At 43.8% G+C, this 27,077-nt stretch overlaps 1 protein-coding gene across 26 annotated transcripts in view; it reads right to left on the reverse strand.

Moving 5' to 3' along the window:
• The window catches only part of LOC126284064 (GTPase-activating protein CdGAPr), a 718,807-nt gene that overhangs the window by 110,409 nt on the left and 581,321 nt on the right, over nt 1-27,077 (reverse strand). The gene's annotated exons all lie outside the window — the stretch shown is intronic.

A 27,077-nucleotide genomic window follows, 5' to 3' on the forward strand; every position in this document is an offset into this window, starting at 1 on the left:
AATTTTGCAGATTGGAGGTTAATGGCCGATTATACATCCTCAATCACTTTGTAGACGGTTCACTGCTTACGGTTTCTAGGGGAATCTATTATGCCACTGACAGAAGACATTAAAAAAAGCGAAAGATATGATACTCTACCCTTACTTAGAACAGACTACAGTAGTTTACAGCTCTACTGCTACAGAATTTGCATCAACCATTCACTATTCGCGTACGCACATTTATTTCACTACCCACTATTAGTATCCGTCATTTTACCCCAAATCTACGGAATGTACATTTTGTTTATTTAAAGAAAAAAAGGCAGGTCTAATATTTTCTGCTTCAGAACCGTGGCTACACAAACCACTCTAACAACAGTTTGCAAATCTTTGACGTGCGAGCACAATACGAAGTACCTGACAGGAAACAAAATTAATAATCGAGTTACGCAATTATTATTGATATAGTGCGTTCGTTTTTGAGCATTATGCCTACGACATTTAGTAAGGCGCAAATGCTGCAAACGTCGTCGAACTGTTCGTGCAGATGGTTGTTGTCTTGCAAACGTCCCCGTCTGTTGACTCAGGGATCGAGACGTGGCTGCACGACCCGTTACAGCCATGTCGATGAGATGCCTGTCGTCTAGACTCCTAGTGATACGAGACCGTTGGGATCCAGCACTGCGTTTCGTATTACCATCCTGAACCCACCGATTCCATATTCTGCTAACAGTCATTGGATCTCGACCAACGCCAGCAGCAAAGTCGCGATACTATAAACCGCAATCGCGATAGGCTACAATCCGACCTTTATCAAAGTTGAAAACGTGATGGTACGCATTTCTCCTCCTTACACGAGGCATCACAACAACGTTTCACCAGGCAACGCCGGTCAACTGATGTTTGTGTATGAGAAATCGGTTGGAAACTTTCCTCATGTCAGCACGTAGTAGCGTCTGTAGCACGTCATTTTCGTGGTGTAGCAATTTTAATGGCCAGTAGTGTAGATGCTATTTTGAAAGCTACGTGTAGCGCCACCACGTATCAGAACTATATGAATTCAAAGGGACTGAAGTAGGAATATTTCACGATGTCCCGCAACAAATTCAGCATTTTTTTAAAGAAACTGGCCGAGACAACAAAGTGTTGTATTACTTACTGAACGTCCCTCGTACTTACACGCTCTGACGTGCTGACGCTGTTCTCGATTAATCTTGTAATCGAATACCATTGGGTTCATTCTGTCTCTGTTATTGATATTATCTTGCATTTATCTGCATTTATTAATCGCTGCCATTCATTACACTTTGTGGAAATATTGACCAAGTCTTTCTGTATTTTCTTTCAATCGTCCAACAAGGATACTTTCCTCCACACAACACCTTTGCCAGCGAATAATCTTTTAGTGTTGCAGATCCTATGTGATAAGGTCTACGGTCCCTTGGCGCTGTAAGAAATTGAAAATTCTAAGTCGATGCAACCAAAAGATACCGCCCTGCATGTCAAATATTTTACACTAGCGAAATCACTCAGCAAAACCTATGAAGTATTCCCGAGCGTCTAGAATCATGATATTTGCCAAGATGTAAGAGCTCATAGTACAATGAAAGGGAAAAAAATCCGAGAACTGTAAATTTGTAGTTATATCACACGAAAAGAATTTGTCATTTGTTTTCACATTATCTGTCCTTTCCTCAGGAACGGGTACACGTAACAATTTGAAATTTATGTCACATACTAGGGTTTATCATCCCTCTCTGGTGTTATACAAGTTAGCTTCTAGCTCTATGCAGCCCAAAAACATGGCCATTTGAGTCACATATTTTGACACTCGCAAACTCACTCATTAAAACCAATAGAGTGCATCCCGTTGACCTAGAATCAAGAGAATTTGGCAATAGGCAAGGTTTCACACCGCAAGTACAGAAAAAAAATCAGAAAATTGTCAATTTGTAATTATATCACACAAAGTAAATATTTCCTTTGGCATTTATTATCCGGTTTCAAACTTGAAACATGAACATTCTCCAAAGTCTTGGAATACACGAGATCGAAGTCTTGTCAGTATCGATGTCGATAACAGCCAAGAAACGTAGATATTCTCGTTTCCCGGAGTGGATGAACAGTCTTTACTCGTAGTTTACTTTCTACGTAACCCCGAGTCCCACTCGCGACTCGCCATTTATAGTCAAAATAAGTGACCTCTAAGGTTTTCCAGTCTAGCGGGACTATTGCAACATGTAACATGGGAACCCCGTCAGCAACTGGTTCTTTGTTCGTTTTAAGTGCTTTTTATTTCTATTCAATACAGTGGGTGCCAATAACAATATCTCTCATTAGTGAATCTGTGCGGTGGTCAAACATTGGCACGATAGTATCCTGACGCGTAAACCAGTTTTTTTGTTTTTTGGTTTTGTTTTAACATTTCTATTTTCTGTCTGCTGTCATAAGCTTCAAAACACGACACATACACGAGGAACTGAATGGAAGGTTTGGACCCATTCATTGACTTTACATATGAGCGGAATTTCCCACGATTTTCTGATAGATATTTCGCCCGGAGCTGACGGCGAAAATTATTGTAAGCTATAGAGTTAGTTAGTTACATGTCCGATAGATCATATTCGCGATAACTATTATGGTGTGAAACGTGTCAAGGAGTTGTTAGGGAGAGAGATCTTACTCTACATCTGAAAACGCTTCTGCTGTCTGTTATATATTGTAGTTCCACAGACTGTCGAAGAGTTTTATATCTGCATATTTTACCCCTTCCTGTGCCGAAGTTAGACTCGTTAAAGGGTAATGCAGATCAAGAATTCCTTGTACCCAATCGAGGAGTTACCCAATAACCTTACTCCGCAACATCTCAGTGAGTGAAATTATGTTCACTTTCTGACTTCTATATCCCCAAAGTTGTCAATTATTCTTATGGAAAGGTAACCGAACCTAAACATTTTAGTAGTTATCATCAATAAATACACCGAATAATTTACATTTATATACCCTGTTTATTATTTCCTAATTGTAAATTACGTTAATAAGAGGTGGGATATTTTCGTCAGTATAAGGTCGCTAACGCACGCTTGTGCGGTGGCACTAGACCCGGAGGTAAGCCGGTTCGAACCCTGTGTGACAATAAAGGCTTTCCCTGTCAATATTTGGCCTGCAAGGGGAGGAGACGTGCTGGCATAAACTTGGTGATCACCAGCAAGTCGAGTAAATACCAAACCACTCCGAATTACACAGCAGATGATGCTGTTTGCGTGGAGTGGACTACGTGCCGCACCGGGTTTCACCCTCTCCCTTCTCTCATCATCATCATCATCATCATCATCATCATCATCATCATCCAACACACACACACTAAATACATGTAGTATTACAAATATAGTAATGGAGCATGCTCCAAATAAATAAACTAACTATGTTTGTTACCATTCGCAAACAGGACTAATTCTGTCTCCTGATTCAAATATTATAGTAGAGCATTAGCAGAAAGCAAACACAGTAGAGGTCCAATGACAGATGCCTGTGGGACTGCTATTGCCATTTATCTCCATGCAGATGTGATGCACTTCTGTGTATCACTCTAACAGCCTTGCTTAATTTTCTAGACTCTGTTTCTCAAATAAGAACTAAACTGGACACGTGCTGAATTATGCATTCCATAAAAACTTTTACTTGCTTAACAATGTATTAAGGTTGACATAATCGAATGCCTTCGATTAGACGAAGAAGATCCCACATGATAATATTTTATCACATAAGATTCTTTGTGCTCAGTAGATGTGCAAAGAACTGACCCAGTACAGTCGCCCTTCTGAAATCCAAACTTTTACTAAGTGTCCCAACATTCTTCAAGTGGGTGACAACCCTACAGTTCATCACCTTCTAGAAAATTTTAGAAAAACGAAGGAATGAATATTACGATTTAACGTCCCGTCAACATCGAGATCATTACAAATGCATTTAATTATTTAATCTTCAAAATTACGGCCTATATATGAAAATCTAAAATAGGTCATACAAATGACATTTCCTTGAGTAGTATAAGTTAGGTATTAACTATTTATTTCTGATAATTTTTAAAAAATCTACATAAAACCCTTAACCAGTCACTCAACTTCTAATACTTCTATAAGCACTACGCCGGCCGAGGTGGCCGTGCGGTTCTAGGGGCTACAGTCTGGAACCGCGCGACCGCTACGGTCGCAGGTTCGAATCCTGCCTCGGGCATGGATGTGTGTGGATGTGTCCTTAGGTTAGTTAGGTTTACGTAGCTCTAAGTTTTGGGGAACTGATGACCTCACAAGTTAAGTCCGATAGTGCTCAGAGCCATTATTTTTAAAAGCACCACACAATCTGTTCTCTATTTGTTCATTTATTTTGGTGCACTTAATTTGTAAACGGCTGTTTCCGCTACTGGCCCTGCTGGGCGTCGGGCAGCACGTCGGCAACGTTCCCACTGTAGCAAGTAGCGCCATCCACCACTACTGTTACGTCTTAAAGTCCACACTTCCACGATCACTTACACCAGCGCAATGCACATTATAGGGACACTATTTCATTCGGTGGTCGCCGACCTCGGTTATCTTCTCTCCATCTGGAGAATATGTTGTCTGTCGTGGATGGCAGCATGCTGACTTATGGTTGAATGCTTCGTGAAGTTTTCCCTGGCCTTCCTGGACACTGCGGCTTCAGTATCATCCGAGATGCGCCAGGTCAACTCGCTCCGTCCATTATCAGCCGCATCTTCATAGCGCACGCAATCCCACACTGTGTTCTAATGTGCCCACACTGCCGCAGGCGCACCTATCATTCATTTGTGTTCTGATTTTGTACAGATATGTAGCACACGGGCCGTGGAAAATGCATCAGTTCAATCGACTGATTAAGAAATCTCATTTTTAATCTCCATGACGTTAGGGAGAAATTCGTGTGTTCTTCTGCCTGTGCGTGATGTGACCCATTCATTTTGCCACAATTGTAATTGCGATCTTTTATTGCCTCTTTCGAATTGGCCTCAGTTCCAGGGACACTTGGTACTTCCATTTGGTTGCCTTTCTTTAGCCAGTAAAGACGGAGCACACACTCGGCATCTTTCAGGGTGTATAGGTAGGTAGGTAGGTAGGTAGGAAATCGGCCATGCCCTTTGAAAGGAATCATCCCAGAATTTGCCACGAGTTATTCAGGGAAATCATGGGGAACCTAAATCTGGATGGCGGAGCACGGATTTCAGCCGTCGTCCTCCCGAATGCGAGTCCGTTGTGATAACCACTGCGCCACCGCGCTCGTTCAATTTTGGAAAATTATATCTGAAATACTTAAAATTAACCTTAGGGTTATGAATACTGGGAGACTGGGGCGACGAATGAAAATCTGTACCAGCACTGGGATCAGAACCCGAGTCTGCTGCTGACTAGGCGGAAGGGCCACCCACTACGCCACCCTGGCACGGCGGCTTTGCACTGCGCACCCTAGCGCGCCTCCCTCCGCAGTTAAAATTCCCGTTGACACCTCGCCCCACTTGATAATCTCCCTAAACTCGAATAGCACTGCAGCGGGTCTCCAACCACACTGGAACAGCACCTCAGCATCGAACGAAAAACGGCGGAGTCAGGCATTTTCACCTGCGTCGAGATGGCGGGATGTTTGTGTTGTCCTCGTCATTTCATCATCATTCATGAAAAGTGGCGAGTTTGGACCGAGCAAAGGTTGCGGATTTGTCCGGGCGCTGATAACCGAGCAGTTGAGCGCCCCACAAACCAATCATCATCATCGAACGAAAAAGGAGATCTTTCCTGAAACCCAGGCACGCGCTTCAGTCAAATGAAACTATGTAGTTCGCGGGACCCGTTTGAGGCTTGAAAATGTCTCTGGAACCTTACACTTCCATTTGATTAACCTTAGGGTATTAGACGCAGAAAACGGCTGGAACCGTACACTTTCATTTGGTTAACCAGTCACTGGTAGCGGAAGATTTATTTATTTGTAAACAAACCTAGAGTGCAGAAAGTTACCCTAGGCTGTTAGAGTGATACACAGAAGTGCATCACATCTGCATGGAGATAAATAGCAATACCAGTCCGACAGGCATCTGTTCAAATGGCTCTGAGCACTACGGGACTTAACTTCTGACGTCATCAGTCCCCTAGAACTTAGAACTACTTAAGTCTAACTAACCTAAGGATACCACACACATCCGTGCCCAAGGCAGGATTGGAACCTGCGACCGTAGCGGTAGCGCGGTTCCAGGCTGTAGCGCCTAGAGCCGCTCGGCCATCCTGGCCGGCTCTCCCGGCCTCGTATCATTGGATCTCTACTGTGCTTGCTTTATGCTATTTATGCTAATGATCCACTATAATATTTTAATCAGGAGACAGAATTAGTCCTGTTTGCGAATGGTAACAAGCGTAGTTTGTTTATTTGGATCATGCTCCATTACTATATTTGTAATACTACATGTATTGTGTGTGTGTGTGTGTGTGTGTGTGTGTGTGTGTGTGTGTGTTGTATGATGACGATGATGGTAATGATGAGAGAAACCCGGCGCGGCATGTAGCCTACTCCTCGCAAATAGTGTCATCTACTGTCTAGAATGCCCTCACTTGAGACAATGCTGAGAGGTTTGGTATTTACTCGACGTGCTGGGGATCACCAAGTTTATGCCACCACGTCTCCTCCCCTTGCAGGCCAAATATTGACAGGGAAAGCCTTTATTGTCACACAGGGTTCGAACCGGCTTACCTCTGGGTCTAGTGCCACCGCACAAGCGTGCGTTAGCGACCTCGGCCACGGAGGCGAGTTAACAAGCGTAGTTGGGAAGCCGATCAAAGAAGCATCAACAGAGGTAGTAGTAAAACGTGCTTTATGGGAGTTACTAATTGGTTTTACACAAATGAGCTTGCTTGAAACTTTGAAAAATGCACTTCATCGAGTTTATACTGACGAATATATCCCACCTCTTATTAACGTAATTTACAATTAGGAAATAATAAACAGGGTATATAAATGTAAATTATTCAGTGTATTTATTGATGATAACCACTAAAATGTTTAGGTTCGGTTACCTTTGCATAAGAATAATTGAGAACTTTGGGGATATAGAAGTCAGAAAGTGAACATAATTTCACTCACTGAGATGTTGCGGAGTAAGGTTGTTGGGTAACAAGGAATTCGTGATCTGCATTACCCTTTAACGAGTCTAACTTGGGCACAGGAAGGGGTAAAATATGCTGGTATAAAACTCTTCGACAGTCTGTGGGACTACAATACATAACAGACAGCAGAACCGTTTTCGGATGTAGAGTAAGATCTTTCTCCCTAACAACTCCTTGACACGTTTCACACCACAATAGTTATCGGGAATATGATCTATCGGACATGTAAGTAACCGACTCTATAGCCTACAATAATTTTCGGAGTCAGCCCCTGGCGAAAGATCTATCAGAAAATCTAAGAAAACGGCCACGGTGTCAGGCTGTCGGAAAGAGATTCTCTAAGTGGGCGGCTCGGCCACGTGCGCGATTGGAGACGGAAGTGGGCCGGGCAGGCAGGAAGCGGCGGGCGCTCTGCCAGGGGCCGGGCCGCGCCGAGCACGTGCCCGCCGCCACGATGCCGCGTCGCCAAAACCGATATCTGCTGCCAATAGGAGCGGGCCGCGACACAAGAAGGGTTCGTGACGGCGCTTCTGGTACAGCTCAGCAACCCAAGGCGACCGCGGGGGCCTGTAGGCGCCTATACCCCCGCCGGCGAAACATTGCACTTGACAGTTCGCTTTTTGTCCAGTTAGGTTGGCTATACTGTAATAGCGATGTTGCAACAGCAGCCCCTATACACACAGCAGACGATACAGTTTTCCGTCCCGTCTCGTAAATGCAAGCGATTGAGCAATTACAATGTATATGAAAACTCGTTTTTAATTGTACTACAATGACAGGAAGTAAACAACCGTATAATAATGCATGTAAAAGCATAACAATGCGCACCCTTTCGTTAACGGAGCAAAGAAATACAAAAAACAAGCATCTGACGACTGGTACTTTAAAACCAATAATGTACGTAGTTTACAAAATAAATAATAACCGAGATTGCAATAAATAACCAATATTAGAATTTTTTCACTCACCAATTTACAGCAATAATGGCGCAATTCCATCCAGCTCGCCATCGTCACTGTTGTCCGATTCATCGCTAAAACCGTCTTCATCGTCGTCATCGGCAAGACAAATCATTAATTGTTCATGGCCACTGATAATGCCTTCTATTGTCTGTGCTGCTCGTATAAGCTTCTCGACGTGCTCTACTTTTTTTCTCCATGAGGCTGCATCCACAGTCACAAGAGCTTCACACAACAGCTTTTCCACCTCTGTTATTGTAAAGGACTTGTTGTTGTTCCTTACATACATTTTTACGTCACTCCATACTAACTCAATAGGGTTGAAATGGCAGTGATATGGTGGCAGCCTTATTACAGTATGACCCCGCTCCTTGGCAATTTCGTCTACTACGTATGTAGGTTTCGTAGGCTTATTTTCTTTAACAAGAGAATATAACAGAACCTTTGTCATACCCATATCCGCTGCAATATTTCGAGCCTGTAACCACTGCACCATAATTTCTTTCCGATCATTTGTAGTTGGGGCTTCGTCCTGTATCACCGAATGATATGGAGCATTGTCCATTACAATTGTTGTAGGGACAGGAAATTGTTTTAAAAGGTTCCTGAAACACTCAACAAATCGTGCGTGATCCATATCTTCATGGTAATCATCAGTCTTTTTGATCTAAAAACTGAAAGTGCGTCAGGGACAAAACCACTGCAGGAGCCTGCATGGACCACAATTAATCTAGCTCCTCTTCCCGTCGGCTGATGGCCGTTACTGCTGGGTGTGTTATCTGTCCAACATTTACTGACAGCTTCCCCGGCAAATTATGGAATGAATGTCTCTGCCCACAATTTTGTGCAAGAAAATGCTACGAGTGGTAACAATATGTGCCCTCTCTAACAGTACTTTGCGTCCGTCTAGCGTTTTGTAACGGAAACCCATATTTTTTTAGCACAATTTTTAGTGATGTTTTACCACCCCTGAAGAGTTCACTTTCTTTTAAAGAGATTAATAACTTAGCTACAGTCGGATACTCTTTTCTGCTGTAGTAAGCATAAACATGCCTACGAACTGCATCAGTCTGGAAAGAATCTAAATCTGTGATAGGACTACGCCGCTTTTTCTTCTTTCCCGGGGTTGATAAAAATGTATTATTTGATCCAGACAGCTCGGAATCATTATGGCTCACTTCAGTATCTTCCAAGATTTGTAGTAATACTCCCTTACTTACTACCGTTCTTGCACTAATACCAAGAGTTTTCGACGTACGTTCCACCACTTTGTCGGCAGGAATTGATGGCTGTCCATGAATGCTTACGTAGTTTTTCTCCTGCTCGTAAAACTCACGAGTTCTGCGTAGCAATTCCAGTGCCTGGCTGTTTAGCGGCACCCTCGATGCAAAGGATTGTCACTAGGTGAACGAAGTCTTTTCGGTGGCATTTTCCAAGTACCTAAACTCACAACGTAACAAAAGTCACAACGATATAGCACACAGTACAACGAAAACACGCGGTAAACAACACACAACTCACGTTGTATACACATTCACTAAACAAAGCCGGCAACGCGGGAACTTTGACGTCACAGCACGTGAGTAACAGCAGTCCTCACTGCGCTGTGATTGGCTGACGCCCCACGCTGAACGCCTAGCGCCTATCGTTCTTCACTTGTTACTCTGTTACGCTGCCAACTTCATACGCAAACGTCAAGTGCAATGTTTCAGCGGCCCGGGTATAGTGATGATGAGGGCCTCCACGTTCAGCAAAAACGGGCACTATACCCGGGCCGCTGAAACATTGCACTTGACGTTTGCGTATGAAGTTGGCAGCGTAACAGAGTAACAAGTGAAGAACGATAGGCGCTAGGCGTTCAGCGTGGGGCGTCAGCCAATCACAGCGCAGTGAGGACTGCTGTTACTCACGTGCTGTGACGTCAAAGTTCCCGCGTTGCCGGCTTTGTTTAGTGAATGTGTATACAACGTGAGTTGTGTGTTGGTTACCCCGTGTTTTCGTTGTACTGTTTGTTACGTTGTGAGTTTACGTACTTGGAAAATGCCACTGAAAAGACTTCGTTCACCTAGTGACAATCCTTTGCATCGAGGGGTGCCGCTAAACAGCCAGGCACTGGAATTGCTACGCAGAACTCGTGAGTTTTACGAGCAGGAGAAAAACTACGTAAGCATTCATGGACAGCCATCAATTCCTGCCGACAAAGTGGTGGAACGTACGTCGAAAACTCTTGGTATTAGTGCAAGAACGGTAGTAAGTAAGGGAGTATTACTACAAATCTTGGAAGATACTGAAGTGAGCCATAATGATTCCGAGCTGTCTGGATCAAATAATACATTTTTATCAACCCCGGGAAAGAAGAAAAAGCGGCGTAGTCCTATCACAGATTTAGATTCTTTCCAGACTGATGCAGTTCGTAGGCATGTTTATGCTTACTACAGCAGAAAAGAGTATCCGACTGTAGCTAAGTTATTAATCTCTTTAAAAGAAAGTGAACTCTTCAGGGGTGGTAAAACATCACTAAAAATTGTGCTAAAAAAATATGGGTTTCCGTTACAAAACGCTAGACGGACGCAAAGTACTGTTAGAGAGGGCACATATTGTTACCACTCGTAGCATTTTCTTGCACAAAATTGTGGGCAGAGACATTCATTCCATAATTTGCCGGGGAAGCTGTCAGTAAATGTTGGACAGATAACACACCCAGCAGTAACGGCCATCAGCCGACGGGAAGAGGAGCTAGATTAATTGTGGTCCATGCAGGCTCCTGCAGTGGTTTTGTCCCTGACGCACTTTCAGTTTTTAGATCAAAAAGACTGATGATTACCATGAAGATATGGATCACGCACGATTTGTTGAGTGTTTCAGGAACCTTTTAAAACAATTTCCTGTCCCTACAACAATTGTAATGGACAATGCTCCATATCATTCGGTGATACAGGACGAAGCCCCAACTACAAATGATCGGAAAGAAATTATGGTGCAGTGGTTACAGGCTCGAAATATTGCAGCGGATATGGGTATGACAAAGGTTCTGTTATATTCTCTTGTTAAAGAAAATAAGCCTACGAAACCTACATACGTAGTAGACGAAATTGCCAAGGAGCGGGGTCATACTGTAATAAGGCTGCCACCATATCACTGCCATTTCAACCCTATTGAGTTAGTATGGAGTGACGTAAAAATGTATGTAAGGAACAACAACAAGTCCTTTACAATAACAGAGGTGGAAAAGCTGTTGTGTGAAGCTCTTGTGACTGTGGATGCAGCCTCATGGAGAAAAAAAGTAGAGCACGTCGAGAAGCTTATACGAGCAGCACAGACAATAGAAGGCATTATCAGTGGCCATGAACAATTAATGATTTGTCTTGCCGATGACGACGATGAAGACGGTTTTAGCGATGAATCGGACAACAGTGACGATGGCGAGCTGGATGGAATTGCGCCATTATTGCTGTAAATTGGTGAGTGAAAAAATTCTAATATTGGTTATTTATTGCAATCTCGGTTATTATTTATTTTGTAAACTACGTACATTATTGGTTTTAAAGTACCAGTCGTCAGATGCTTGTTTTTTGTATTTCTTTGCTCCGTTAACGAAAGGGTGCGCATTGTTATGCTTTTACATGCATTATTATACGGTTGTTTACTTCCTGTCATTGTAGTACAATTAAAAACGAGTTTTTATATACATTGTAATTGCTCAATCGCTTGCATTTACGAGACGGGACGGAAAACTGTATCGTCTGCTGTGTGTATAGGGGCTGCTGTTGCAACATCGCTATTACAGTATAGCCAACCTAACTAGACAAAAAGCGAACTGTCAAGTGCAATGTTTCGCCGGTGGGGGTATACGTTACACCTTCAAATGTAGGGAAGTGGCATAAACGGCCGCGTTGGAATCGTTACGTTCCCGAATTCTGGGAATGCGTAAGTTTTTGTTGGACTCCTGTTTCCACGTCGATGACAAGAGGGGGACAGGGTCCCCATTACTGCCGGTACTGTTTAATCCGGCTTTTGGCGACATGTCTACTCATGCACTTGCAATTTTACGCTGAATACAACGCAACACAATCAAATTCTGAGGGTGGCTGGGGTAAAATACAGGGAGCGAAAGGCTTTTTACAATTTGTATAGAAACCAGATGGCAGTTATAAGAGTCGAGGGGCATGAAAGGGAAGCAGCGGTTGGGAAAGGTGTGAGACAGGGTTGTAGTCTCTCCCCGATGTTATTCAATCCGTATATTGAGCAAGCAGTAAAGGAAAGAAAAGAAAAGTTCGGAGTAGGTATTTTAAAATCCATGGAGAAGAAATAAAAACTTTGAGGTTCTGACATTGTAATTCTGTCAGAGACAGCAAAGGACTTGGAAGAGCAGTTGAACGGAATGGACAGTGTCTTGAAAGGACGATATAAGATGAACATCAACAAAAGCAAAACGAGGATAATGGAATGTAGTCGAATTAAGTTGGGTGATGCTGAGGGAATTAAATTAGGAAATGAGACACTTAAAGTAGTAAAGGAGTTTTGCTATTTGGGGAGCAAATTAACTGACGATGGTCGAAGTAGAGAGGATATAAAATGTAGACTGGTAATGACAAGAAAAGCGTTTCTGAAGAAGAGAAATTTGTTAACATCGAGTATAAATGGTTCAAATGGCTTTGAGCAATATGGGGCTCAACTTCTGAGGTCATCAGTCCCCAAGAACTTAGAACTACTTAAACCTAACCAACCTAAGGACATCACACACGTCCATGCCCGAGGCACGATTCGAACCTGCGGCCGTAGCGGTCGCTCGGCTCCAGACTGTAGCGTCTAGAACCGCACGGCCACACCGGCCGGTGAAAATGTGACCTTTTACTGATTGATTTTTGGCTGTAGGTAGCAAAGACCATGCACAACCTGCAGTTACAAAAGTTTAATGTTAACGTAGCTCCAATCTTCACAATAGCACAATAAAAAGAGTTGGACGAACAAACGTAAGTTCTTAATATAATACAAAAACACTAAAAGCCAAACACCACACAGTTAGCAGTTGTCACAACAGTGCCAAGTTTACATTAGTGCAATTTTCGTAACAATCTAATGATAAGAGAGTGAAGTACAAAGATAAGATCGTAATATAAATTAAAAACACAAAATTACGACCCATGTTTCCAACCGGGGCGGTTTCATGGGAGAATCACATCCATAGCAGCTTACAAATACAGTTGGGACAACGGCATCGTTCACAAACATAAGTTCTTAAGGACACAAGGTACTTATAAATGGTGGAACAATCTAATAATTTATGACTTTGTTAAATTCTACAGTCTTTCCTGATTACATTGATTTATAAATTATAGGGTTTCAAATGAAAAATGACCTATATATACAAAATTTTAAAGTTTCTGTCGTGGATGCCACCACGCCCCCTTTATTTCTGTTACACAAACCAGTATTATTTCGTAAAGAACTGTGAACTTTCTGTTTCCAGCGATTATACGTATGATACATTGTATTTGTTGGTAACAGTGCAGGTTTCTAGTGTCTGTAAATGACTACCTTTGCTAGTATTTACTTTTGTTTCGCCGACGCAGTTTGTTCACGTGTTACTGAATGTTTGTTGCCCAAGTGCTACATATGTTTGTGGAAGTACATATCCTTTAGTGTGCAATAAATACGAACTATGCCATGCATCAAGAAATTCAATAAAAGGAAATTCCGTGGTAACCCGTTCACAAACAAAGCAAGTCACACTGTTGAAAGCAACCTATGTATCAGTTCTTCAAGGAAGAAACTCCCACATGGCACACCTCCTGGTGATTCAAATTTTTGTGATAAGAATGACACTGTTTGTAGTGGAATTGTTGTTGCTGATGTTGGCATCTTATCTTCTTTGATAAAAGAAGTTGCGAAATGTAAACAATGTGATGGTGTAGGCTGTCTGGAAATAACTGGACAACAAAGTAGCAGCAAGGGTTTGGCGTCAAAATTAGTTGTTATGTGTAGATCCTGCAATAAATCTACCTCGAAAGTGACTTCAAACATTGTGCATAACTCATATGATGTGGATTTGAAGTTAGTGTATGCAACGCGTACAATAGGAAACGGAAAAAAGGCTGCTCAAACGTTTTGTGATTTGATGGACCTCCCTCCTCCTCCCAGTAGGTTCAGCAAGTACATAAAAATACTTTTAGGTGCCTTGACGGTTGTGTCTAAAGCATCTATGAAACGTGCAGTAGAAGAAACTGTAAATATTAGTGGAACCAGGGACATTGCTGTTGCATTTGACGGGACATGGCAACGTCGAAGACATCGTTCCTTGAAAGGTGTTGTAAGTGCTACTTCTTTGGAGAATGGAAAAGTTGTTGATGTTAACTGCTTATCTAAGTACTGCCACACCTGCCATGGTAACACTGGAGGACATATTGAACATCAGTGTTCTAGGAATTATGATGGTTGCAGTGGAGGTATGGAGTGTTACGGAACTTTAAAAATACTTCAGAGGTCGGTGCCCGTTTATAACGTTAGATATACGAAGTACCTAGGCGATAGGTACTCTAAAGCTTTCAATAGAACTAATGAGTTCAATGTTTATGGGGATACCTTGGTAACAAAACTGGAATGTTATGGACATGTGCAAAAGAGGTGGGTGCTAGATTGAGGAAGCTACGAAGAGAAATGAAAGGAAAGTTGCTATCTGATGGAAAATCTCTGTCTGGCCGAGGCAGATTGACAGATACTGAAATAACCTTTTTCAGAGTTATTATGGACTGGCCATTAGACGAACTGCGCCTCTGAGTGATGTTACAGCAGTGAGAGAAGCTGTATGGGCCAAGCCGGCCGCGGTGGTCTCGTGGTTCTAGGCGCGCAGTCCGGAACCGTGAGCCTGCTACGGTCGCAGGTTCGAATCTTGCCTCGGGCATGGATGTGTGTGACGTCCTTAGGTTAGTTGGGTTTAAGTAGTTCTAAGTTCTAGGGGACTGATGACCACAGCAGTTGAGTCCCATAGAGCTCAGAGCCATTTTTTGTATGGGCCAGCTACTTCCGTAAGTTGTCCACACGTGACCACCCTGTTCACGGACTTGGCCCTAAAGGAGCATATTCTTGGTGTGGTTACCAAAAAGCAAAAGAAAGTGGTCAAATATAAGCATTATCTTCCTGAGCCTGTTATGAATGAAATAAAACCAATTTTGAGAGACCTGAGTGACCCTGTTTCGCTTAGTAAGTTTCTTCTTGGGGGCACTCAGAATACAAATGAAAATTTCAACCATTGCATATGGGAAAGATTACTCAAGGATGTTTTTGTAGGACTAAATACATTAAAAGTTGTACTAGATATGTTTCAATGATACAGTGATAGGAAAGTTGGAAGTCCTGAGAAATTTAGGCATAAAATGTGTCTCTAATATGGAAGGTCAATTGTGACAGACAACGGGTGCATGAAGCTGAAGATTCGCTCTTCAAGTTACTACAGAAGCAAGAAGTGCTAAAAGGAATGCCAAGAGGAAGCTTGAAGATGAAGAAATGCTGCAGGATGAAGAGGATGCTTCAGGAATGTTCTGAGGCACAGTTTACTGGATTCATATCTTCATTCGCAATTTCCCGCAAATGTTATTTTTCAGAATTCAGGTACAAATATTTCCTAAAGTTTATTAAGCACTGCTCTAATTTTTTTTCTGTAACTTGCAATAGTCCATACTTTTGTAGTAGACCGAAGCTTTACTGCAGAAGCAACTAAATTATAGAAAAAATAACATTTTTATTAGGAGAACAATTATAAAAATTAAAATGTAAGATGTGATATTTTTTATTCTTATAATATACATAATAGGTGGAATTAAGTAGGTCTAGTACCTCAGTCATCATGCCACGCATTTGTGGTAAAAATTTGGTCTCCTTCAAATCTATAACATTGGATTAAATGGTCCCTCAATTTGAGGAAGCATCAATTTCTTTATAATTTTTTAATAATCCTAAGCAGGTTCAAAAATATTCAAAATACTTCCTATTCGTTTAGAATGTGTGATGCATTACCTGATATAAAAAAATCTGTAAAACATATACGTTATAAACAGTGTTTGAAAGAAATAGCGGTTGATTTTTACATAATATTGAGCCGGAAAAGTACCCTGTATCCTTAATGCAAAGTAAAAATATAAACCGGTATCCCAGTTTTCTAAGCGGGCTAGTTCCACGGGAGGACATGATTCATAGTAGCTTGTAGATCAAAGCTGGGTACTGGCGTCTTTTCAACAGTTCGCCAGCAAATAATACTTAAATAAACAAAAGAGCCAAAGAAACTTGCCTAATATCGTGTAGGATCCCCGCGAGCAGTCATAAGTGCCGCAGCACGACGTGGCGTGGACTCGACTAATGTCTGAAGTAGTGCTGGAGGGAACTGGCACCATGAATGCTCCAGGGCTGTCCAGAAATCCTTAAGAGTACGAGGGGGTAGCGATCTCTTCTGAACAGCACGTTGCAACGCATCCCAGATATGCTCAACAATGTTCATGTCTGTGGACCTGGGTGGCCAGCGGAAGTGTTTAAAACTCAGAAGAGTGTTCCTGGTGCCATTCTGTACCAATTTAAACGTGTGGGGTGTCACATTGTCCTGCTGGAATTGCCCATACCGTCGGAATGCACAATGGACATCAATGGATACAGGTGATCAGGCAGGATGTGTCACCTGTCAGAGTCGTATCCAGACGTATCAGGGTCCTATATCATCCCAACTGCACACGCCCCACACCATTACAGAGCCTCGCCAGCTTGAACAATCCCCTGCTGACATGCAGGGTCCTTGGATTAATAAGGTTGTCTCCATACCCGTACATATCCATCCGTTCGATACAATTTGAAACGAGACTCGTACGACCTGGTAACACGTCTGCAGTCATTAACGGTCCAATGTCGGTACTGACGGGCCCAGGCGAGGCGTAAAGCTTTGTGTCGTGGAATCATCAAGGGTACACGAGTGGGACTTTGGCTCCGAAAGCCCATATCGATGATGTTTCGTTGAATGGTTCGCACGCTGAGACTTGCTGATGGCCCAGCATTGGAAAATCTGCAACAATTTGCGGAAGGCTGGAACTTGTGTCGCGTTGAAGGATTCTCTTCAGTCGTCGTTAGTCCCGTTCTTGCGGGCTCCTTTTACGGCCGCAGCGATGTCGGAGATTTGATGTTTTACCGGATTCCTGATATTCACGGTACACTCGTGAAATGGTCGCACGGGAAAACCCTGACTTCATCGCTACCTCGGAGATGCTGTGTCCCATCGCTCGTGCGCCGACTACAACACGACGTTCAAACTCACTTAAATCTTGAAAACCTACCCATGCAGCAACCGTAACTAATTTAACAACTGCGCCAGACACTTGTCTCATAAACGCGTTGCCGACCGCACCACTGTATTCTGCCTGTTTACATATATCTGTATTTGAATATGCATGCCTATACCAGTTTCCTTGGCGCTTCAGTGTATTTCGAACAGGTGAAGTAAAGCAGTTACAGTCGTAGGGAGGGGGTAGTCGCTCGCTACCAATTTCTTGTACAGGACCGCTTGTGCTAACGAGTACTTGGTACATGTCAATATGACGTGGTTCAAATCCGGCGCCGTTAGGTACTGATCACTGGGGCAGAAGCGAAGATTTTCAACCGGTAGAGGTGACGAGCGATAGGGTAATACCGATGTCCCAGCCTCGTGGGAATCAGAGAGGTCGCATGATGTCTACTACCCTGCATCGAGGTGAATCATGACCGAGAAGTGAAGTTCGGTTGTATGGTCGGTAAGTGGCCGCCCTTATAGTGTTGGGTAACTTGCCATCCACAATTCCGGTCGTTCTAAACAGTCTTCTTGATCGTCCCGTTGAAATCTGTATAAGGGATCGGAGTTGGGCGGAACTGTCCTTCCGTAATGCTCTTCTTAGCGAGGCGGTCAACAGTTTCATTATGGATAATGCCACCATGACCTTTTATCCAGAGCACACGTCTGTGCCGAATGCCAGCGCGTCTATTGTGGCTTCCAAGACATCCAACACATATATGTTAATCTGTTTATCAAACGCCCGACGTTGCTGTTTCTGCAACACACTTCGCGAGTTCGTGAGGATCAATACGAACCGCATGATGGGAGGAGAGAGAGGGTGAAGCCCGGTGCCGGCACACAGCCTACTCCGGTCGAGTAACAGCAAGGGGACCGTCGAGATTTAAATCGTCATTCGACGGACGGATCAATATTACCAGCGTGACATGCTGACACTTCATGAGACTCTGCGGAGAGGATTGAAATCAATCCAGGACACAAGCGCGAAGACTGGCGATCAGGAGCTTTACGCAACCACCTGTCCTCTCGTTGCCGACTGATCATTTATTTCATCCACCACCACGGTTCGAACGGGCCTACCTCAAGAGTCGAGCGCAGAGACGTGCATTAGCGACTTCGGCTATAGGTTGTGTGTGTGTGTGTGTGTGTGTGTGTGTGTGTGTGTGTGTGTGTGAAATACAGGGTGAGTCGCGTAAGACGTAACACCCCTATTATTTCATTGGCGATTGCACGTATCGACAAGCGGTGTTCGGCGAATCATAGCCGACTATGGGGCACATACTTTGGTACATGCACAATAATCACAACGTTCTAACGCTCTGGAAAAGACGCGTATAGTGATGTAAAGCATGTTACTATTGTGTGCCGATACGTGCAATCGCCTCCGGCATAAAGGGGGTGTTACGTCTTACGCGACTCACCCTCTATACGTGACGTATGCACACGCGGGCTAAGCTGCGGGCAAAATATATTGTATACAGGGTGTTACAAAAAGGTACGGCCAAACTTTCAGGAAGCATTCCTCATACACAAATTAAGAAAAGATGAAATTTTATGTGGAGATGTGTCCGGAAATGCTTAATTTCCATGTTAGAGCTCATTTTAGTTTCGTCAGTATGTACTCGATTCATCGCCAGTTGGCCCAATTGAAGGAAGGTAATGTTGACTTCTGTGGTTGTGTTGACATGCGACTCATTGCTCTACATTACTAGCATCAAGCACATCAGTACGTAGCATCAACAGGTTAGTGTTCATCACGAACGTGGTTTTGCAGTCAGTGCAATGTTTACAAATGCGGAGTTGACAGATGCCCATTTGATGTATGGATTAGTACGGGGCAATAGCCGTGGCGCGGTACGTTTGCATCGAGACAGATTTCCAGAATGAAGGTGTCCCGACAGGAAGACGTTCGAAGCAATTGAGAGCACGGAACATTCCAGCCTATGACTCGCGACTGGGGAAGACCTAGGACACCTGCAATGGACGTGGCAATTCTTCGTGCAGTTGACGATAACCCTGATGTCAGCGTCAGAGAAGATGCTGCTGCACAAGGTAACGTTGACCACGTCACTGTATGGAGAGTGCTACGGGAGAACCAGTTGTTTCCGTACCATGTACAGCGTGTGCAGGCACTATCAGAAGCTGATTGGCCTCCACGGGTACACTTCTGCGAATGGTTCATCCAACAATGTGTCAATCCTCATTTCAGTGCAAATGTTCTCTTTCCGGATGAGGCTTCATTCCAACGTGATCAGATAGTAGATTTTTACAATCAACATGTGTGGGCTGACGAGAATCCGCACGCAATTGTGCAATCACGTCATCAACACAGATTTTCTGTGAACGTTTGGGCAGGCATTGTTGGTGAAGTCTCGATTGGGCCCCAAGTTCTTCCACCTACGCTCAATGGAGCACGTTATCATGATTTCATACGGGATACTCTACCTGTGCTGCTAGAACATGTGCCTTTACAAGTACGACACAACATGTGGTTCGTGCACGATGGAGCTCCTGCACATTTCAGTCGAAGTGTTCGCACGCTTCTCAACAACAGATTCGGTGACCGATGGATTGGTAGAGGCGGACCAATTCCATGGCCTCCACGCTCTCCTGACCTCAACCCTCTTGACTTTCATTTATGGGGGCATTTGAAAGCTCTTGTCTACGCAACACCGGTACCAAATGTAGAGACTCTTCGTGCTCATATTGTGGACGGCTGTGATACAATACGCCATTCTCCAGGGCTGCATCAGCGCATCAGGGATTCCATGCGACGGAGGGTGGATGCGTGTATCCTCGCTAACGGAGGACATTTTGAACATTTCCTGTAACAAAGTGTTTGAGGTCACGTTGGTACGTTCTGTTGCTGTGTGTTTCCATTCCATGATTAATGTGATTTGAAGAGAAGTAATAAAATGAGCTCTAACATGGAAAGTAAGCGTTTCCTATTTTCTTTCTTTGTGTGTGAGGAATGTTTCCTGAAAGTTTGGCCGTACCTTTTTGTAACACCCTGTATACCTGACTCTAACCACCGCTTTTGAGCAGTGATCTACCAAAAAAAGTGCTAAAGTTTTAAGAGAAATCTATTTCGTAGATAATATACCGTTTTTCTAGTTTACTTCCAATAAGCCGAACTCCACCTTTTCGTTTACGATCGAATTCTGATAGCTTTTCTTTGGTTTTTTAACGGTGAGTCCCAAGAAGCTTGATAAAATATGATCAAGACATCGCGGGATCCGGAGCAAAACGCTCGGAACTGAAAGGGAAAGCAGGAAGGAAGCGCCTGGGAGATCTCGCAGACCGCTGTCCGCCCAGGACTGGAAAGCGTCGGTAATTGATGTAAACGCCAGTTACCGCGCGTCACGCCACAAAGGCGGGCCGGGGATCTTTTGCCCCGCTAACGACGTTTCGCTGGGTTGACCGAGGCGGTGAAAAGGCCGTCGCAGTAACGACACGACTTAATAATGCCATCTACCGGCGGAGGAGACGCTGTTTGTCGCGTGTACGGAATGAATTAAGCGGCACAACTCTGCCAGTAAAATGGCACTTGATGACGTGGTGGGGGGAGGGGAACGAGTCGGCCTCTGCGCAACGGCGCTGCGGATCGCGGCTACTAGCGGACACTTTATTATAATTACAGGCGAGCCTGATTAATATTGAGCTGGTATAATTACAGCGTTCGCTGCAACTGGCTGTAAAGATCGCCGTAATGGCTCGTTTTGGTACTTAATGTCCGTTTCAAAATGCGGTAGCACAAAAGTCTTTCACCAGAGATAGAAACATGTCGAAAGCAAAATTATACGGAAGGTGTGTAATACAGGTGCAACGTTTCATTTGTAAGTTGATCAAAGGACTATCTCTCAAGTAAATTACAATTTACCATTCATCTATTTCTGGTTCATTAGTAATGGTCTTCGGCGCACCACACTCTAAATCTGTCTATATATTTTCTGGGATTTGCAGAGCACGACAGCGCGATCGTTTACCCCAGAACTTAGTTAACGTCAAAACATAGTAAATTAAAAATATCTAAAACTAATAAAAGTAATTCGGCAAAATTCCAAGAACGTAGATATACAACAGAAATGTTATCTTACCAATTGCGACATAGTCGAGTATATGAACAGTGATCCAGTACTGTCAAATGTTTTTTATTCCAGTCTTTGATCACAATATCAATTCTTTCGACGATGACCGGTTTCACTCAGTAATGGCCATCCTCAGATCTTTTCTACACCATGTCCTAAAGTGATAAGGCTGTAATGGTATGGTCAAAACATATAAATATAATCAGCACAGCATCGTCACATAGGTTTAAAATAAAGTGTAGAATAGGCCGCATCGTCCACACAGTCATTTTTGCAACTCAAAATGCAAAATATGACTGTGTCGACGATGCCTTTTGGATGTGAAGGAGCACGAGATTAACCTGGGCGCCAGTATCTGTGGGGTTGACTGCTGCAGAAATGTCATAATACGGTAGCATAAAACAAATCCCAAAATGCTTCGTCAGAGATATATTTGACTATACTTTAGTGCGTTCGTTCGACGACCTTACTAAAAACTAGCTTCTTAGAGAAAGCAAAACTAAATATGTAAGAAATATAAAGCAATGGTTTTTTTAATGTTGGAATGAATTTGTTGCGATGACACTTTCTACACTTTTACACTAGTTATCAAGCTATTGTAATTATGTACTGACCTGGCTGAAAATCCTAACAAATTTTGGTCTTATGTCAAAGCGATAGGTGGACCAAAACAAAATGTCCAGACACTCTGTGACCAAAATGGTATTGAAACAGAAGATAACAGACTAAAGGCCGAAATACTAAATGCCTTTTTCCAAAGCTGTTTCACAGAGGAAGACTGAACTGTAGTTCCTTCTCTAGATTGTCGCACAGATGACAAAAGCCGGCCAGGGTGGCCGAGCGGTTCTAGGCGCTACAGTCTGGACCACGCGACCGGTACGGTCGCAGGTTCGAATCCTGCCTCGGGCATGGATGTGTGTGATGTCCTTAGGTTAGTTAGGTTTAAGTAGTTCTAGGTTCTAGGGGACTGATGACCTCAGAAGTTAAGTCTCGTAGTGCTCAGAGCCAGATGACAAAATGGTAGATATCGAAATAGATGACAGAGGGATTGAAACAATTAAAAACGCTCAAAACAGGAAAGGCCGCTGGACCTGGTGGGATACCAGTTCGATTTTACACAGAGTACGCGAAGGAACTTGCCGCCCTCCCCCTTGTTGCAACGGTGTACCGTAGGTCTCTAGAATAGCGTAGCGTTCCAAAGGATCGGAAAGGGACACAGGTCATCCCCGTTTTCAAGAAGGGACGTCGAACAGACGTGCAGAACTATAGACCTATATCTCTAACGTCGATCAGTTGTAGAATTTTGGAACACGTATTATGTTCGAGTATAATGACTTTTCTGGAGACTAGAAATATAGTCTGTAGGAATCAGCATGGGTTTCGAAAAAGACGGTCGTGTGAAACTCAGCTCGCGCTATTCGTCCACGAGACTCAGAGGGCCATAGACACGGGTTCACAGGTAGATGCCGTGTTTCTGGACTTCCGCAAGGCGTTCGGTACAGTTCCCGACAGTTGTTTAATGAACAAAGTAAGATCGTATGGACTATCAGACCAATTGTGTGATTGGATTGAAGAGTTCCTAGATAACAGAACGCAGCATGTCATTCTCAATAGAGAGAAGTCTTCCGAAGCATGAGTGATTTCAGGTGTGCAGCAGGGGAGTGTCGTAGGACCGTTGCTATTCACAATATACATAAATGACCTGGTGGATGACATCGGAAGTTCACTGAGGCTTTTTGCGGAGGATGCTGTGGTATATCGAGAGGTTGTAGCAATGGAAAATTGTACTGAAATGCAGGAGGATCTGCAGCGAATCGGCGCATGGTGCAGGGAATGACAATTGAATCTCAATGTAGATAAGTGTAATGTGCTGCGAAAACATAGAAAGAAAGAAAGATCCCTTATCATTTAGCTACAATATAGCAGGTCAGCAACTGGAAGCAGTTAATACCATAAACTATCTGGGAGTAGGCATTAGGAGTGATTTAAAATGGAATGACCATATAAAATTAATCGTCGGTAAAGCAGATGCCAGACTGAGATTCATTGGAAGAATCCTAAGGAAATGCAATCCGAAAACAAAGGAAGTAGGTTACAGTACGCTTGTTCGCCCACTGCTTGAATACTGCTCAGCAGTGTGGGATCAGTACCAGTTAGGGTTGATAGAAGAGATAGAGAAGATCCAACGGACAGCAGCGCGCTTCGTTACAGGATCATTTAGTAGATAAACTCCAGTGGAAGACTCTGCAGCAGAGACGCTCAGTAGCTCGGTATGGGCTTTTTTTGAAGTTTAGAGAACATACCTTCACCGAGGAATCAAGCAGTATATTGATCCCTCCTACGTATATCTCGCAAAGAGACCATGAGGATAAAATCAGAGAGATTAGAGCCCACACAGAGGCATACCGACAATCTTCCTTTCCACTAACAATACGGGACTGGAAAAGCAGGGAGAACCGATAGAGGTACTCAAGGTACCCTCCGCCACACACCGTCAGGTGGCTTGCGGAGTATAGATGTAGATGTAGATCTATTTTGTACAGTCTTAATACATTTCCTTCCGATCTAGTAAGTATGAAGGTGGCTGAATCGCATCACACGAGAGAGTTTAAAATTAGAAGAATCGCATGTCTTCGAGTGGACGTTGGTTAGTCCCGTATCTTGCATCCTTCGGTAACTTGAAAACAGTAAGGAGCATGCACAGGCGAGTATCGCCTGGAATCATCTAAACTAGGCTGATCCCAGGAAGATTGTCGGAGCCGTACAAGGTGATCGAGGTGGCAATGGAACAGAACCGTCGTCATCGATTCAGCGATGCCCAAACTGCCCATAATGGTCGTCGATACCAATAAGAGCGTATACTCGCAGTTTCGGCGCGGAGCTCTCCCAGCAAATTATCAGCGGAACATCTTCCTTAATCCGCAGCCACACAGGCAGCGCCTCGCAAAACCGAGGAAATAAGTTGGGCGCCGCGCGGCGCGTCCGGTGTGCACGGCAAACCCAGCCGCTCTGCGCGACAAGGAGCAAGTTCCGAACGGCGTCGATGCATCAAAGGAAACCGTTCGCTCGTGCGCGCTCTTTGAGTATTTGGACGACGTTTCTCGTCTTCCATTTTAATTGATGCGCGCGCACGTTTCGGAACACTGGTGCACTGCTACGCACCTGCGAACACACTGCCCTGGTGTACGCCGTTCAGCTCGGCTCTGCGTCATGCGTAGCGCGTCTCGTCGATATGGACACGGCTGGAATGTACGTTCAAAAAAAGTTTTTTCCACGTCTACCATTAGTTTTCAACGACATATAGGCAAATTTGTTGCCTGCGAGATCCACGACGGCGCCAGCGAGTATTCGAGGCTTTTCGTTGCAGCACCTCGTGCTCGCACCGACAAAGTTGCGGTCACCGCCAGGAGAAGCGCGGTCCCTGCCCCAGCGGAGCACTGCTACGTCACGGCCAGTCAACACGACACTTCTACATCTACATATATACTCCGCTAGGCACCAAGCGGTGTGTGGCGGAGGACACAATTCGCGCCAAAGTCATATTTCCCCCATCTGTCCCACTCGCGGATCGCGCGAGCGAAAAACGACTGTCTGAACGCCTCAGTACGACCTCTTATTTCCCTTATCTTTTAATGATGATCATTACGCGATTTGAAAGTTGGTGGTAATAATATATGCTCTACATCCTCGGTGAAGATTGGCGACCTTCTCAATCTCTTGAATCAGACCCAACTGGTAAGGGTCCCATACCGACGAACAATAAGACTGGTCGAACTAACGTATTGTAAGCTATTTCCTTTGTTGAAGGACTGCATCGCTCCAGGATTCTACCAATAAACCGCAATCTAGAGTTCGCCTTACCCGTTACTTCTGTAACCTGATCATTCCTTTTGAGATCATTTCGAATGGTCACACCCAGATACTTGACTGATGTTACCGCTTCCAAAGACTGATCATTTATTTGTCCTCTCTTTCCGTAACCAACCTGCTTGCCTTCTTTCTAGTCCACGCCTGCACAGAGTGAATGTGTCAAGTTTTAGTGATACGAATATTTTGCTTCGTTACCAGACAGCCGGACACGTACTACTGAGGGAATATTACGTGTTGAAGGATGAAGTACAATTCTAAGCTCGAAGATCGGTAATGGACAACGTCTTCACAATGAAACTAATATATGAAACACGCACAAAGGTTAGATTCGAGATGCATGTTGCATTTACTGACCAAGAGAAACCATACGACAATTTACTCACCAACAAAGTGTGGGAAAGGCTGTAACAGATAGAGTTGGATCGAAGATCGCTAAAGATTGTTACGAAATTACATGAATATAACACAGTGAGAGTAAGGATTGGGAATAACTGGACAGAAGAATTCAAGGTGAATAATGGTCTGCGAAAGGGATGTGGGTTGTCACCGACCCTCTGTAAGCTGCAGCTGGAGCAAGTCTCCAGACGTCGCATAGAAAATGCCAGATTATGGGAATGACAGTAGAAGACAGAGAGATATTTAGCTCTAATTTTGTAGATGACCAGACTGTACTAGCAGAAGATGAAAACAATCTGAGCTATGCGATAAGAAAGCTAGAGGAATACAATATAGCTGGTCTGAAGATGACCATGAAGAAGTGTGGCTGCTTGGCTGTTGGAACTGAAAAAGTAAATAATTGGGACTTAGCTCGAGAAATAATTGCAGGTGTGGAAAAGACAAATTACCTTGGGGTATTATTTACTGAACAGGGTACAAACAATAACGACATCACTAGTAGGATTAATAAAGGACTAGCTGTAAAAAGGGCAATGGTCTCTGTTCTGTCGAACCAAAGGATAAGAGGAACAACGAACAAGACCTTGTACAAGACTATAGTGAAATTTTGTAGGGAGCAGAAGCCTGGGGAGTTAACAGGGAAAAAAGCTTGCCACTCAGATGGATTACTTAAGACGAGGCTCAAGCTATACTAAGATGGATTGGATAAAAAATGACATAATACAACTAAGGAGAAAATGGATAGGGATATCAGTGACGATTTCCAACAAAAACAGCTGATGTGGTTTGGCCATGCGAATAGGATGAATAAAGAGGATGCCAAATATGATACTACGATGCATACCAACCGAGCGGAAGAAAAGGGGTCGCCCACGCCGCAAATGGCAAAATGATGTGGAGAAGGCAATGTCAGCAAGGAGCAAGGAATATGAACAAGGAAATATGAGTATTGAAGGGAGTCTGGACAGAATAGAAAGACAAGGGGGGGGGGGGGGAGGAGAGAAGCGGAGCCAGCAGTAATCCGCAAGAAGTAGAGGAAGGATAAAAAGGACTAAGTTGAAACCAGTCAATGATCTCAGCGGGGGAGAGCATGGCGCACATTCAGCGGTACATGGCTCTTGGTTGTCTGTCGGGGAGGGGGGATTTGCGTGAGATAAAAAATGAGCATGCGGTTATTACGTTTAGACTCGGCGGAGAAGACGAAGGTAAGGTCGCTTATAGGTCTCGCGCAAAATCGATCTTGCCAGGAAACTTAGTCTGGAACCGCGCGACCGCTATGGTCGCAGGTTCGAATCCTGCATTGGGAATGGATGTGTGTGAT

This window comes from Schistocerca gregaria, chromosome 8 (assembly GCF_023897955.1).
Source record: "Schistocerca gregaria isolate iqSchGreg1 chromosome 8, iqSchGreg1.2, whole genome shotgun sequence".
Lineage (NCBI taxonomy): Eukaryota > Metazoa > Arthropoda > Insecta > Orthoptera > Acrididae > Schistocerca > Schistocerca gregaria.